Source organism: Nilaparvata lugens, chromosome 1 (genome assembly GCF_014356525.2).
Source record: "Nilaparvata lugens isolate BPH chromosome 1, ASM1435652v1, whole genome shotgun sequence".
NCBI classification, from domain to species: domain Eukaryota; kingdom Metazoa; phylum Arthropoda; class Insecta; order Hemiptera; family Delphacidae; genus Nilaparvata; species Nilaparvata lugens.
In genome coordinates, this window is record NC_052504.1 from 45,694,719 (window position 1) to 45,708,041 (window position 13,323).

General features: G+C 34.5%; 1 long non-coding RNA gene across 1 annotated transcript; it reads left to right on the plus strand.

The window, feature by feature from the left end:
* The first annotated feature begins 295 nt into the window (after positions 1-295).
* Positions 296-9,614, plus strand: LOC120352783. The gene is made up of 4 exons (XR_005572107.1): positions 296-343; positions 738-914; positions 3,264-3,456; positions 8,749-9,614. It is a non-coding gene; the product is annotated as an uncharacterized LOC120352783 (long non-coding RNA).
* The last annotated feature ends 3,709 nt before the right edge of the window (positions 9,615-13,323 follow it).

A 13,323-nucleotide genomic window follows, 5' to 3' on the forward strand; every position in this document is an offset into this window, starting at 1 on the left:
TTAAAAAAAATAATTTTTAAACTATTGACATTTTTTAATCAATTTTATTAAAATTCATGAAACTGAAGTGTTTGTTAGATAGGGTAACTTACAAACTTTATTCGAATACTCCTTTATACTTTAATATGAGTACTTTATTTCCTTCTTCTTTGACCTTGCTTCTTATTTCTTTTTTCTTGCAAAATATTCTCTCGTAACACCAAGACGCCAGCTCACGCGATCCTCAGTGGTAATGCGACAACTGTTCCATATATTATCTTATGGACTAGCAATATCCATGTGAGGCCTTTCACACAGGCTCTACCACATGGCTGTGCCAGTAGTTTAGGAATTATACATAAAGGTAATAATAATGCATTCAATGTATCTAGATTTATCAATCCATGGAAATCATAATATGATATTTTTTGAATAATGATAAATATTAAATTATAATAGTGATCAAACATTCTAAAACACTACAAATATAATTCAATATCATTATTGCGTAATTATGAATATTCAAAGTGGAATATTCAGCTAGCCTGAAACTAGCTTCTCAATTTCTGCTCGAAGAACGTTCATGTACATCGATTTCATTTTTAGCCAGCCACTATTGTAACGTTTCATCGGATATTTTCGACTGACAGGCAAACAGTATTCTGTAACTAACAGGCAGCTACAATTTGAAAGTAAATTAACAGTTTAATCATAATTTGTTTTTCTACAGAATAAACCTGTTCCTGTTCTATTTTCAGGTGATCGAATTCAAGCAGTAGATGGTCATAATGTAATGAACCTGCAATATTCATATGCTTTACAATTGCTACAAAACGCCGGCTCTAGCATGGAGTTGGTTCTAGCGCAGAAAAACCGTGGACAAAAAGTAGTTCAACATTCAAATGAATTCAACTATACTCCTTGCGAAACAATAGGTGAGAAAGGATCATTGTTAAACAATATATTTCTCATACTTTGACCACTATTGATAATAATTAATTGATGAAAGCATTAATTTTCTTGTATTAAGGTCAGCAATAATTTTTTTTATTTGTATTGATTTTCATTCCATTTTAGAATATTATGCAAAGATGGAGATAAACTATATGTTCAATCTCTCATTATTAAGAAAGTCATAAAAATAATTTCAAATAGTTTAAATTCAAAATTCAAATTTTATTTATTCAAGTAAGTAAGTTACAATACATTCTGGTTTATACAAGAATCTACAATAAATTACAGTACAACAGCCAATTATGCAACAAATTTCACATATTATGAAAACTTTTAATTACAATGAAGATTGAATGCAACATTAGAATATTGATAATAATATAGTATTGTAATGTAACTACATAAATCAGCGGTGTTTCAACAATGAATAGATGATAATTTCAATGAATAAATATACTCCCCACTATAAATTATATGTGTTGGGGTATAAGTAATTAGTTGCTTATTGCGTGTTATAATTACTATTTACAAACTTCATTCACTGATATGAGATTAAGGTTTTTTATAATACAATAAGTAAAAATTTATAATACAAACAAAATTATGAAATTAGTAGATAAATATTAATGTTCTATTAAGGATAATAATAAGAAAGGTTATTTTCAGAAAAATGAAAAACAGTAAAGAGAAGAATGAAGAATAAATAGATTCAATATTTACAGTCTAACTAAATTTTCACAATTTTCCACTCCAATATCAACCAACCAGGAAAATAAACTTTTCTTGAACCTGTGTCTATTGAATTCTTCCCTAATGTAACTTGGTATTGAATTGTAAATTTTTGGTCCCAAATATAATGTAGTTTCTTTGCCCAAATGTAGTGTTCATCCTTGGTACTATTGAATGCGTGTTTCTCTGCCTTGTTTGATGGTTATGATCTGCCAGTATTATGTGTTCGTTGTTTCTCCTCATTCGCGTGATGATAGCCTGGATGTAGAGTTGTCTTACACTCAGTACTTTACTGTCCTTGAAAAGAATGTTCGTGGGGAATTGATTCTCCGTGAAGCCTATTATTTTTAGTATTCGTTTTTGAAGTTTAAAGAGAGGTTCAACATGTATAAAATTCGTAGCTCACGAGATAATTATGACGTATCTTAAAATTGACTGCACTAAAGAAAAATAAACAGTTTTTAATGTCTCATAGTTGAGGATTTTACGGAGTTGATAGAATTTGTAGAGAAGCTTCCTGATCCGGGTAATTGATAGATTAATGTGCTTGTCCCATTTGAATTTGTTGTCCACTATTGTTCCTAAATATTTTATTTAATTGACTTGTTGAATTGAAGGGCAATCACACGGGTTGTTGGTGCTTCCACAGTGATGCAGGATTATTGAAGAATCCGGTGGTCTCGTCCGTTCTGTCAGAGAAAAGGCTAAAAATTTAGTTTTTGTTGCATTTACTGTAAGCAAATTTTCTCTTAACCATTTATCGACTTTCATCAATTCTTCCTGTGCCAGATTAAAAACTTCCACCCAGGTGTTTCCTTCAAATAGTATACACGTATCATCAGCAAAAGCTATTACTCTTCCTCTTATCTTAATTGAACATAGCACATTTGCATATGCCAAATACAGAATTGGCCCAAGAACTGTTCCTTGGGGAATGCCAAACTTCATCGTTTCCTCTGAACTGAGATGTTCTTCAACTTTGACTTTCTGACGCCGGTCACAGAGGTATGATCTAAACCATTCTAGAGGAACTCCTCTAATTCCCATGGCTTCTTATTTCTTCAGTAGCAAACTGTAAATTCAACTTATTAATTTGTTCAATTAGAACGAGAGAATTCCGTTTACAATTTATTTCACGGCAATCTGAAGACATATTTTATGAGTGTCTTCATTAATAAATCCAATCGTTACAGGATAAGAGGATAATTATTGTTGTCGTTTTTTATGAAATTTGTATGCTTGGTACCAACCGACATCAACTATCATGAATTAATCATTAGCATCAATCATTAGTCTATTTATATTGATGTCTTGATGGTAATCAAGTGAGGTTAGTGAGCTGATTATATCAGTTCACTATCTACTGATCCCGGTTCATTTCTCAATTAGTGATTTTCTAAAATGCACTAAAAGTCGATTTCTAGTTGAATAACATTGTTCATTGTTCTAGTGTGTGTTTGCTATTTTGCGAACGGAGAAAAAAGTATTCTTCAAGACAGTTATGAGTGTAATTAATCACTCAATTGAATTTCATTCGATTGATATCAGTTACATACGAGTATGAATTCAGTTATCAATTCAAATTATGTGTTCTATTTTAGGTATTGACTTGTTAGCTGCTATTGTTCAGAAGCCAATTGAAGAGTCGTATCTTCGAGTAATCAGATTTGAAACTGAGACCGAAACAGATGAAAAACTCATAAATATAACTCTGCCAAGAAATAGCAATAGGAAAGTCAAAGAACTTCCAATCGAAGAAATTAAAAGCTTGTATCTCTAGCTGCTTGTGTAGAGGTAAGTTTGATAATTTTTATTTCATAACACCCTATAAGGATTATTTTTCATTTTCTTGTATATATTATATTCTTTTATATTTATATTATATTATTATCTTGAATATATCATATTTCCTTGAAGTAACATCCTAACATATTTTTCTCCTGTATCAAATTATATAAGAAAATTCTATCAAATAACAATATTAATATGTTGAGTTATTATTGTCAACAGCACCGAATATTTGGAAAAGTTTGAAAGTTTACAGAAAATTTGGTGTTTTGGTAGACAGCATATTATGCATTTTCCAATTGGACAATTTATTGAGTCTTGAAAATTGATACATTGTGTGTCAGTTGAATAGGATTGAGCCGAGCCAATCGTAGTGCTACATCACTAAGACCATAATACCCTGACTTCAACAGGAGAATATAATGTGTGATACATTCCAATGCTCACGATAAATCACATAACAAGATACATAATCTATATAGATTCCCTGTTCACAGAATAATTAAAAATATGCTGGTCAAGTGTTTCCACAGCCGTGGAAATACCGTGGATTTATTCCATCTGAAACCAAACTGAGCTAACATCAAGTGACTATGCTTCTCAAGGTAGCTGTATAGTTGGTTGAACAAAATGTACTCAAATATTTTAATTATAGGAATTATATAATAGGCCTTATAACTAGAAGTATTGTCCTTGAACCCTTTTTGTAGATTAGTATTATATCAAACCCCACATATAGAATAAATAAATAATAGATGTTCATTTCCAAAAAAAAACTAAAACTACAACATCAATTAAACAAAATATTAGATAAATTACAGTTACATACAATAGTTAGTTACAAAAAATTCGTATAATGTTTCCTCTACTTATTTAGTTTTTTCTGTGTGGAAATTGACCTACTCCACTATGGCGTACCATGTTCTAGAGTAGGTTTTGTTTGTCATTAGGTGGTTAGTTGTTGTTTGAAATAATGTTTTCTATGTTCTGTCTTCCTTTGCTCATCAACCAATTGTGTATTGTTGTTTTGAACTTTCTAGGATGATTAATCTGTTTAAAGTTTGCAGGAAGTAGATTATATAATTTTGGTGCTAAATGATTGAAATGTCTCTGGTATGCATAAATGTCTCTTCCTTGCAACACTGGTGATGAGAAAACTCCTGTATCTGTGGTTGTGGTTTCTGGTTTGAAATGTTGTTGGGTTCTTGTGTAATCTGCATAGTATCTCCTTGAGTAAAGCTGTCTTGGATCCATCACGTCAAACTCATTGAATAGCTGGTCTGATGAATAGCGTGGAGGCTTCTGTTTGATGACCCTCATGATCAGCTTCTGTACCCTGAGGAGCGGTTCGATGTGCAAGAAGCTTGTACCCCCCCATCCCACAATCCCATACAGCATGAGGGACTGTGCTAGAGAGAAGTAGATAACTCTTAGACATCCCTTGTCGACCAGTGTCCTCAGAATCCTGAATCTGAAGATTGTCTTCCTCAGTCTCCCGCATAATTCATTGAGATGATGATCCCAGCGCAGAAAAGAGTCCATTGTAACTCCAAGGTATTTCTGTGACTGTTTCCTGTGAACTTTGTATGAAGTATAATTCAGTTGATTCTTGATTACCATCTCATCTCCTGTAGGCTGTCCATGTTGAGTCGCTGAAAAGGTCAGAAAGAAGGTTTTCTCGTGGTTCAATGTTAGCAGATTTTCACTCAACCAGCGGGACACCCTCTGAAGTCCAGTCTTGTTTGCAGGCTCCGAGATTTTTATCCCTCCTTTTTGTAAGTTTTTGTTTGCTAGTATTTTTTTCTTATCATCCAATGTACCGGTATCCAGAACAATAAGAAGGCCGCCGCCTCGAACATTAACAGTTTTCTTCACTCTTATATTTTCTTTCTTTGGAATGTTTTCCTTCAGACTTTTCCTTATTTTTTCACTCCTACCAATTCCAATTTTGTTGGTTTTAGAAGAAGTACATGCTCTTTAGGTTGGATTCTTCTTAGGTTTCCTATTTTTTCTGCTGTTGATGCCTTCTTTGGTAACTTAATCACTTCAGCAAAACTGGGTGGTTTATTACTGATTTCCTGAATTTTTTTATTTAAGCTGACTATTGTTTCTTGTAACTTTGGCGCACCTGAATTGAGATTTTCTGTCAACTGACTGATAGTTGAAGCCCTTGTTTCGATTCTAACGACAGATTCCGTTGTTTCAACTAACATCTCTGAAAATCTATCATAATCTCTTGAAAGTTTCTTTCTCTCATATTCAACTGCAGCCCATTTTTAAAAATCCCAGAGTCTATTATAATAATAGTTCCTCAATATCCTTTTTGAACTCATAGGCCATAACTTCACTCATAGTATTCATATTGTTACCTTTTTGCAGCTCCACCTCCTGGTCCTGTTTCTGCTCCAAAGGGCTGATGGTAACTTTTTGTTGAAACGCCTTTCCTTCTTCTCTCTCCTCCTCTTCTTCGTATTCTGGAATCACTCCATATGGTGGTTTTTTGGTGATTGCATTTGTTGAAAAGACACCACACTATAATGTTGATGGTACTACACTTTATAGCTGATGTTAAACTAACACTATTCTATTGACCTACTTTTCACTGTTATTGAAAGCTTCTCTACTCGCTAATTTAGATGTTTACTGTACGACTGCTCGACTACGACTTTAAATATTCTCTAAACGAGAATAAACACACTAATTTTACATCATATTACCATATTATGTTTATAGTTTTGAGGTCTGATTTTATAAGTAGGTATTAATTTGTGCAAACTTGTATGACGGTGGATGGGGGTCTGAAGGTCGGAAGGGATTTATATTGGTCAATTCATTTACATGTATTATCAAGTCCTAAGTCTAGCCAACTCGGGACAATACCAGTTATGTTTTGGTCTCCTGAGACCACCTAATTCATTTTTGGAGTTCTGCTAGCCTTTCTGTTCACCTGTCTTGAATTGGTAGGAAAAAGTGTCTAATAGCTCATCAAACTCAATAAAGAAAATATCAAACATTTCTTTACCAGGTAATTCTTTCTCAAAATCAAACCATTTTTTAATATTGGACTGCAATGCAGCACCAAATAAATCAGTTGAATCTCCGCTCAATATCCTAAACTAAAATGATTTTCATGTCCCAGGTAGATTCACCAGATTTGCCAGCCTGGAATCCATGAAAATATGCCTGTGATCCGATATCTAACTTACACTTTAACGGAGTAGCTTTCATTGTTAAGGTTTGTTGAATCAATAGAATCAAGAGATGCATCACGCCTAGTTGCCACATTTACACTGTGCTAGGTACTCATACGAAAACCCTGAATCAGATGGGCAAAATCTTTTATCTAATTGAGAGAATGAACTGAATTGGAGTTATGATCCGTACCGAAAAGAAGGAACAGGCCAGCCGAACGCACTGAAAACACAGGCATAACTCAAGCTCATTAAATACATGCTGACATAACCACCAGGGTGCCGTTACATACAGGGCTGATATCACAACCAACAACTGTTCGGCAATACACATACCCGTGAACTCAGCAATACCCTCCATACAAGAACCACTCAAGACCAATGACTTGACAGTTTTATTGGTTCTGATCCTGAAGTACACTGACACACAACCCCAAGGGGACTATCTACAAAATGAATAACACTTTCTAAATCATAATTATTCTTTTTTTCAAACACCTCTAATTATTAAACTTGATAAAGTTTAAAATATCAAACATTTCTTTGTCAGGTGAATTTGATTTCTACAAATCAAACCATGTTTCAAGGCATTAAATAGCCAATACTCCACAATACATAGAATAATATCTATCTCATTAGAGTCACATCACTGCTCTAGTTCACCCATTTCATTCCTAAGACAACATTAATTAACACATTTTTAGGACTCCGAGACGAAACTGTATATTTTTCATTTTGGCTTTCACAACAGGTTCAGTGATTGATTATACGGATTTGAATCTTTCTTCCTGACATGATACAAAAAATTAACTTTAAGATCTTTCAACAAGCTCAAGTTCATAGATAATACTTGCGAGTAATCTGGGATACTTTCAGTGTTGCAGCTTTTTGTGTTTGAGGTAGTTCCTTCAACCGCAACACAGGTAACATCAGTTACATCAATATACTCAATAGGATGAACATAAGAAGAAGCTGCTGGATTGATATGCAAGACTGGGACCACGTCACGCAACTGGGATCCCAATAATAGTTTCAATAACTCACCTCCAAGTCTCTTTGTTCCATGCATGTTGAGATGCAACCTATGCCGAATGTGGAATCTCACCTGGTATCCCATATTTATGATTAGCATACCTGGAGAAAACTCTTGTGAAATTGACCGAACGGCTACATTGCACGACTCTATACACATGTTCACGTGCGACTCCACCTTCTTTCTATTCGGAATACCAACTACTTTACGGAGTTTCATAATACTATTAGAAATATCAATTTTAGTTTATCAGCAAGATGTGAAGAGTTTTCCCTAATACTTTATACAGAGTGCGGCATCAAAAATTCATTTTTTTCAAAACTTAAACTTGAGCATTGTGAAAGTAAAAGAAGTTTAATTCCATTCTCAGTATGGAAATATCTATCTAAAGTTTTGTTTAATGCAGTTTTGAAAAGTACATTATAAAGTTGACGTCACTCACTCTGGATACACTTACCTATTTCTAGTACCGTATTTGATACTATACCCTTTCAAGCATTGCAAGCATAATTTTGGCAATTTCTTTCGGTATGTTGTTCTTCCCATCTTAGAAGGTCTACGGTTCACATAGACAAATAGGATATCAAAAAATCACACGGGAGCAAATCGAGCCATTACAAATCGCCTCTGATTGAGATAAGGAATTCTGGGAAGTGTTATTTCAAATCAGCCATTTAGTATGTTATATCCATTTCGCATGGATGAAAATGAAGGTCTTCGTGAAGAATTCTTCTTACAGAACGATCGGAAAGTCCAAGGGCAGACGCATATTTGCGTGCAGATCGCCTTGGATATTACAAAATTGAATCTCTCACTGTCTTAATGCTTTCAAGACGAACGCACGCTCCTCCCCCGCTGTTCCAACACATAATGGCGTCTGAACTGTGCAACAACAACACTTTAAAACCTTCACTCTCGAGAGTGCCAACTAGCATTCTGCTATGTCATCAACTTACTGAACCGTAAGCATTAGAAGTTTTGATGCCGCACTCTGTATTAGTTGATGAGAATTTAAAATAATGATAAAAACATATTTCTTCTGATTATAATTGAATTTTATTTTTGTTTTTTCAGCAGTTTGGAACTTGGACTTTGTGCCTCCAAAATTGAATTCGTGATTTAGAGGTGGATTTTTCGGTGCAAAAACAATAAACTATTACGCCTAACGGCATGGTGTTCGAAGTGCAAGAAAGTCTGCGGACAGTTTTAGAGTGGATTGAACATTTCTAAAGTTTTAGATTATCCATTGAAATTATTATTGTATAACATATCAGCTAATGATTTATAATTTTTTATATCAAGACAAATGGGTAGAGGCTATTTATCACAGAGAAACTATTCAACTCTCGACAATGAGAAGAAATTTGGAGTTTAGGGCCCAATGTCAATAATAATCTGCAAGTGTTGTCTTAGTTGAATAATATAATTATTATGAATATGTACATATTTAAAAGCTGATAATAACTATGTGCCTAAATAAAAGGGAATGAATACAGTCTTTAAAATCCGCTTGGAATATATTTCATACTAGTAGAACGATGTGAGAATTATGTTGAATAGTAAAGAATGATGATAATCTTAATAGCCAGAGAGAAGTGTTCTTGTGAAGGTTTTTAATATTATTGTACAAACCAACAGTTCTCTAATGATATCAACTACATGCAAATAATATCATAACAGTCATTGTTAGTGATAGTAAGACAATAAAATGATGAATCTTGGGCCACAGTTGATGATTCTGATATTTTTTCTTTTAAAAATATTAAATAAATATTACATCTAAACGGTATAAACACTAATGATAACGTAGGCCTACAAGAGAGCATTATTAATAATTTGTTGTTTGTCATGAATATTATGTGTGCAAGACTGCAAGATTACTGGATTATATACTGGAATCGCAACAATAAAATGTTCGTCAGTTTTCATCCAATGGAATAGTAGCAAAACAAATTTTTCAACCATTAGTTCCACTTCCCGAATAATATGTGAAAATACTAATATGGAATAAGAAAGGTTTTTAATGAGGTTTTATTCTTGTGCGTGGGTAGCGAAAAATGAGAGGGTGATTTGATGACATTATGCCTACCGGCAGGATGCAGGATTCGAACTCACGACCAGGTAGCGCTAACAGACTGAAGGGAGCAACCCCTTAGTCGACTCTGTTATCCTGGCCGGCTATATCTAAGTAAAGCTAGGTTTTCGTTTGTGCGTAAATACCGTCGTCGACCACGACAGGGTGAGAATCTCAGATTGGGTGGATTTCAATTTGTCTAAATAACCTAAAATATTATGTTCAATTATGTTTATATATTATATTTATGTATTATATTTAATGGGGGAGGTTGAGGATATACTTTTTTACTTTAGTATTCTTGAATAATAAACACAAATAATGAAAATTTATTTGATCAGCTTCTTTAGCACACTTGAAATTTGGACAATATGAATGTCAACAATGCCTGTCGTCGTCGACTGCAGAAGTTTACGCACAAACGAAAATGCACCTTAAGTTATATCCACGAGCTTGTTCACATGACAGCGATTTACGCTCGGTTGTCGCTCGATTGGCAAATCGCTCGGTTTGCCAGCCTCGTACACATGACAGCGATTCATGAGCGGTTTACGCTCGGTTATGATAAATTATATTATACTACACCATCTATGTACTCAATTTTTATCACTATATTACTCTAATATTACTGCTTCTTACATTATTCATATAACTGTGTGTAGAATATAATCATGCTGGTGTTATTTAAAAAAACAAAAACAAATACATATGAAATTATGTACTAGACGTATACTATATACTAGCCCTAGTATACCTAAGGCTGTTTTTTGCTCCTGTGAACTGCTGCTCTCTGAAAAAATGTCTGTTATCTCCTGCCAAGCAGACCTTTTCAGAACTCTATTCCTGTTATCCAAGCACTCCATGTCCCAAATGCACTTTATTTTCATCGATAAACCAGTGTCAAAGGATTCTAGCCTACTTTCATATTTCTACTATGAACTACTTAAAACTAAACTGTACTGCTAGATACTACTATGAACTATGATCCTCTACAAACTAACTTAAACTGAACTTACTAACTATCTGAACTGAAAATTGTAATAGAATAAATTTTAATTGAACTGAAATTGTAATAGAATGTGCACTATGTGAACTGCTCTGCTCGAAACCGCTCGGTTGACTGAAGACATGTGTACGCTCTCATGCCTGCTCTAGTAGTATATTGACCCGCCCGGCAATCGAGCGACAACCGAGTGGTTGGACTGGAGACTACAACCGCCACGATTCGCCGGCGACTACTGAAGGTTTGTCGAGACAATAAGCAGGCAGCTCGACACGCGCCGTTCGAGACGCGTCGTCTCTAAGGAATTGCACCTATAGTAAGTAATTAATGAGAACCATAATTCAAACTCTAGTTTCTTTTGTATTTATATTCAAAGAGTTTATAGAGCTTTCTCTACCTGAGAACGTTGATTGGTCCAAGTTACTTTACCTATAATAAGCATACATTTGTAAAATACTTAGAGATAGACCAATTAACTGGCCTCTCATGTAGAGAAAGCTCTACAAACTCTTTGAATATAAATACATATAAAACTAGAGTTTAAACTGTAGATTCGTATGCTGATTCCCATCTTTAGCCAGTAAACTCTTTAGCCGTTCAAACTGGTACAAAAGTAAACGGTCAAACTAGCAATATGCGGAAACCGGGTGGGCAGTGAGCTAGTATTGAGCAAAAACACACTTTAATGACTAATAGAGAATGTTGATTTCATACATTATTCCTAATGATTTGAAATAATCTACAAAATAATGAAGTTTTCATACTTTGTGTTTATTTTTAAGATATTAGTAGAAAGTTAACAAAATGAATCAAGACAGTTAACGCTTCAACGTACTTGATGAATTCATGCATGTAGTGAGATCTAATTGATTTACCCCAATCCCAATATGCACCTGCTCTGAACTATGAACTGATTTTAGAACCGTGTTTCCTTATCCTTCCGGTCATCTTTGAAAAGTTGGAAAAATCTTTAAAATTATGGGGGAGTCTATTTATAATTTTTATTGCGTAAAAGTGTGGGCCTTTCTCCAGAAGGGTTAGTCTATGTGCCGGGTAACCGAGGATTGAGCCATCACTCCTCCTATTGTAGGAATGATCAAGTAAAACGAATGAGAATGCCCTCCAATTTTCACTAACGTATGTGATGATCTCCAGAAAGTACATGGCTGGCAAAGTTAATATACTCTCTCTCACAAAATAAGGCCTACAGGATGTTCGGGCACTGAGGTTGAAGATTATTCTCAGAGCTCTTTTCTGCCTCCTGAAAATTACCCCAAGGTGTGTGTCATAGCCACCCCAGAATATCAAACTGTAAAGAATGACAGACATGAGATAGCCATGATAGATTGCAACCAGGGAATTATACCCTACTGCCCCCCTCACACACCTCAGCGAGAACAGAATAGCATATATCCTATGGAAGAGACGCTGCACCTGATCACCCCATTTCAAGTCATCCTGCAGCTCAATCCCGAGAAAACTCGTCACTTTTGACTGATTGTAGCCTGATAGGTCTACGTTAGGTATATTGTTGTTTAAAGTACTTTCTATCAAGGGATGTAGAGTTTTGTCTCATGCTGATGATTGACCGAGCGAAGTGAGGTCTAAGGTTCAAGTCGGCTGTTTGGCATCTCTCTTTATGTTTATTTATTTTGCGCATTTACGGCGATACGCGGTAATAGATTTTCATGGAATTTGACAGGTATGTTCCTTTTTAACGTCGAGCGCTTAGCTCTAGGGACAAACTAATTCAGCTAGATCGCTCCAGCCGTACTATTTACTTGCTGCCCGAGCAAAGCAGGCGTAGAACCGTGCTTTAAAGGTACACATACCAGCGGCTATTATTGTGTCTATAAAAGAAGTTTAAGCATCAACTTTATTCATCAAGAACAGCGCTACAAGTTGCTATGAATTTGAAGTCTATAGAATGAACATTTAATGTGAAAAAGGAGTTTAAAATGCATAAAAATTTAATTTTTTTCAGATTTTTAAAAACAAAGTTGACGTAATTTTTGCTATATTGAAGAGACTTGCATATTTTTCTCAAACTTTTCTGACCAGTAGTTTTTGTAGGGTATGTGTACCATCTGCCTCAAAAAAGTGACTTTTGAAGCCCTATTGTTAGCTAACAGAAGCCGATAAAAATATTTCAATTGCATAAATTATGATTGTCCTAAGAACCTTTCCAATAGATTAAAAAAAGAAAAAATTATTGAATACCCAACCTTAGTTTGCGCGTCGACGTATATTCAAGGTTTTTGGAAATTTTGCATTTCAAGGATAATATAAAAGGAAAAAGGAGCCTCCTTCATACGCCAATATTAGAGTAAAAATCAGACTATAGAATTATTCATCATAAATCAGCTGACAAGTGATTACACAGATGTGTGGAGAAGCCAGACTATTACTGTCTTTGTATAAGGTCTATAGTTTCAATCAAAGACATTAAAGAGATATGCATCTTTAAGCTGAGTTTACACCAAAGTTATTAACAAAATGGTTATAACTTAATGCTTATAGATTCTATTAGATTGAACGGAAGTTGACAATCACAACATTTGCATCAGTGCAT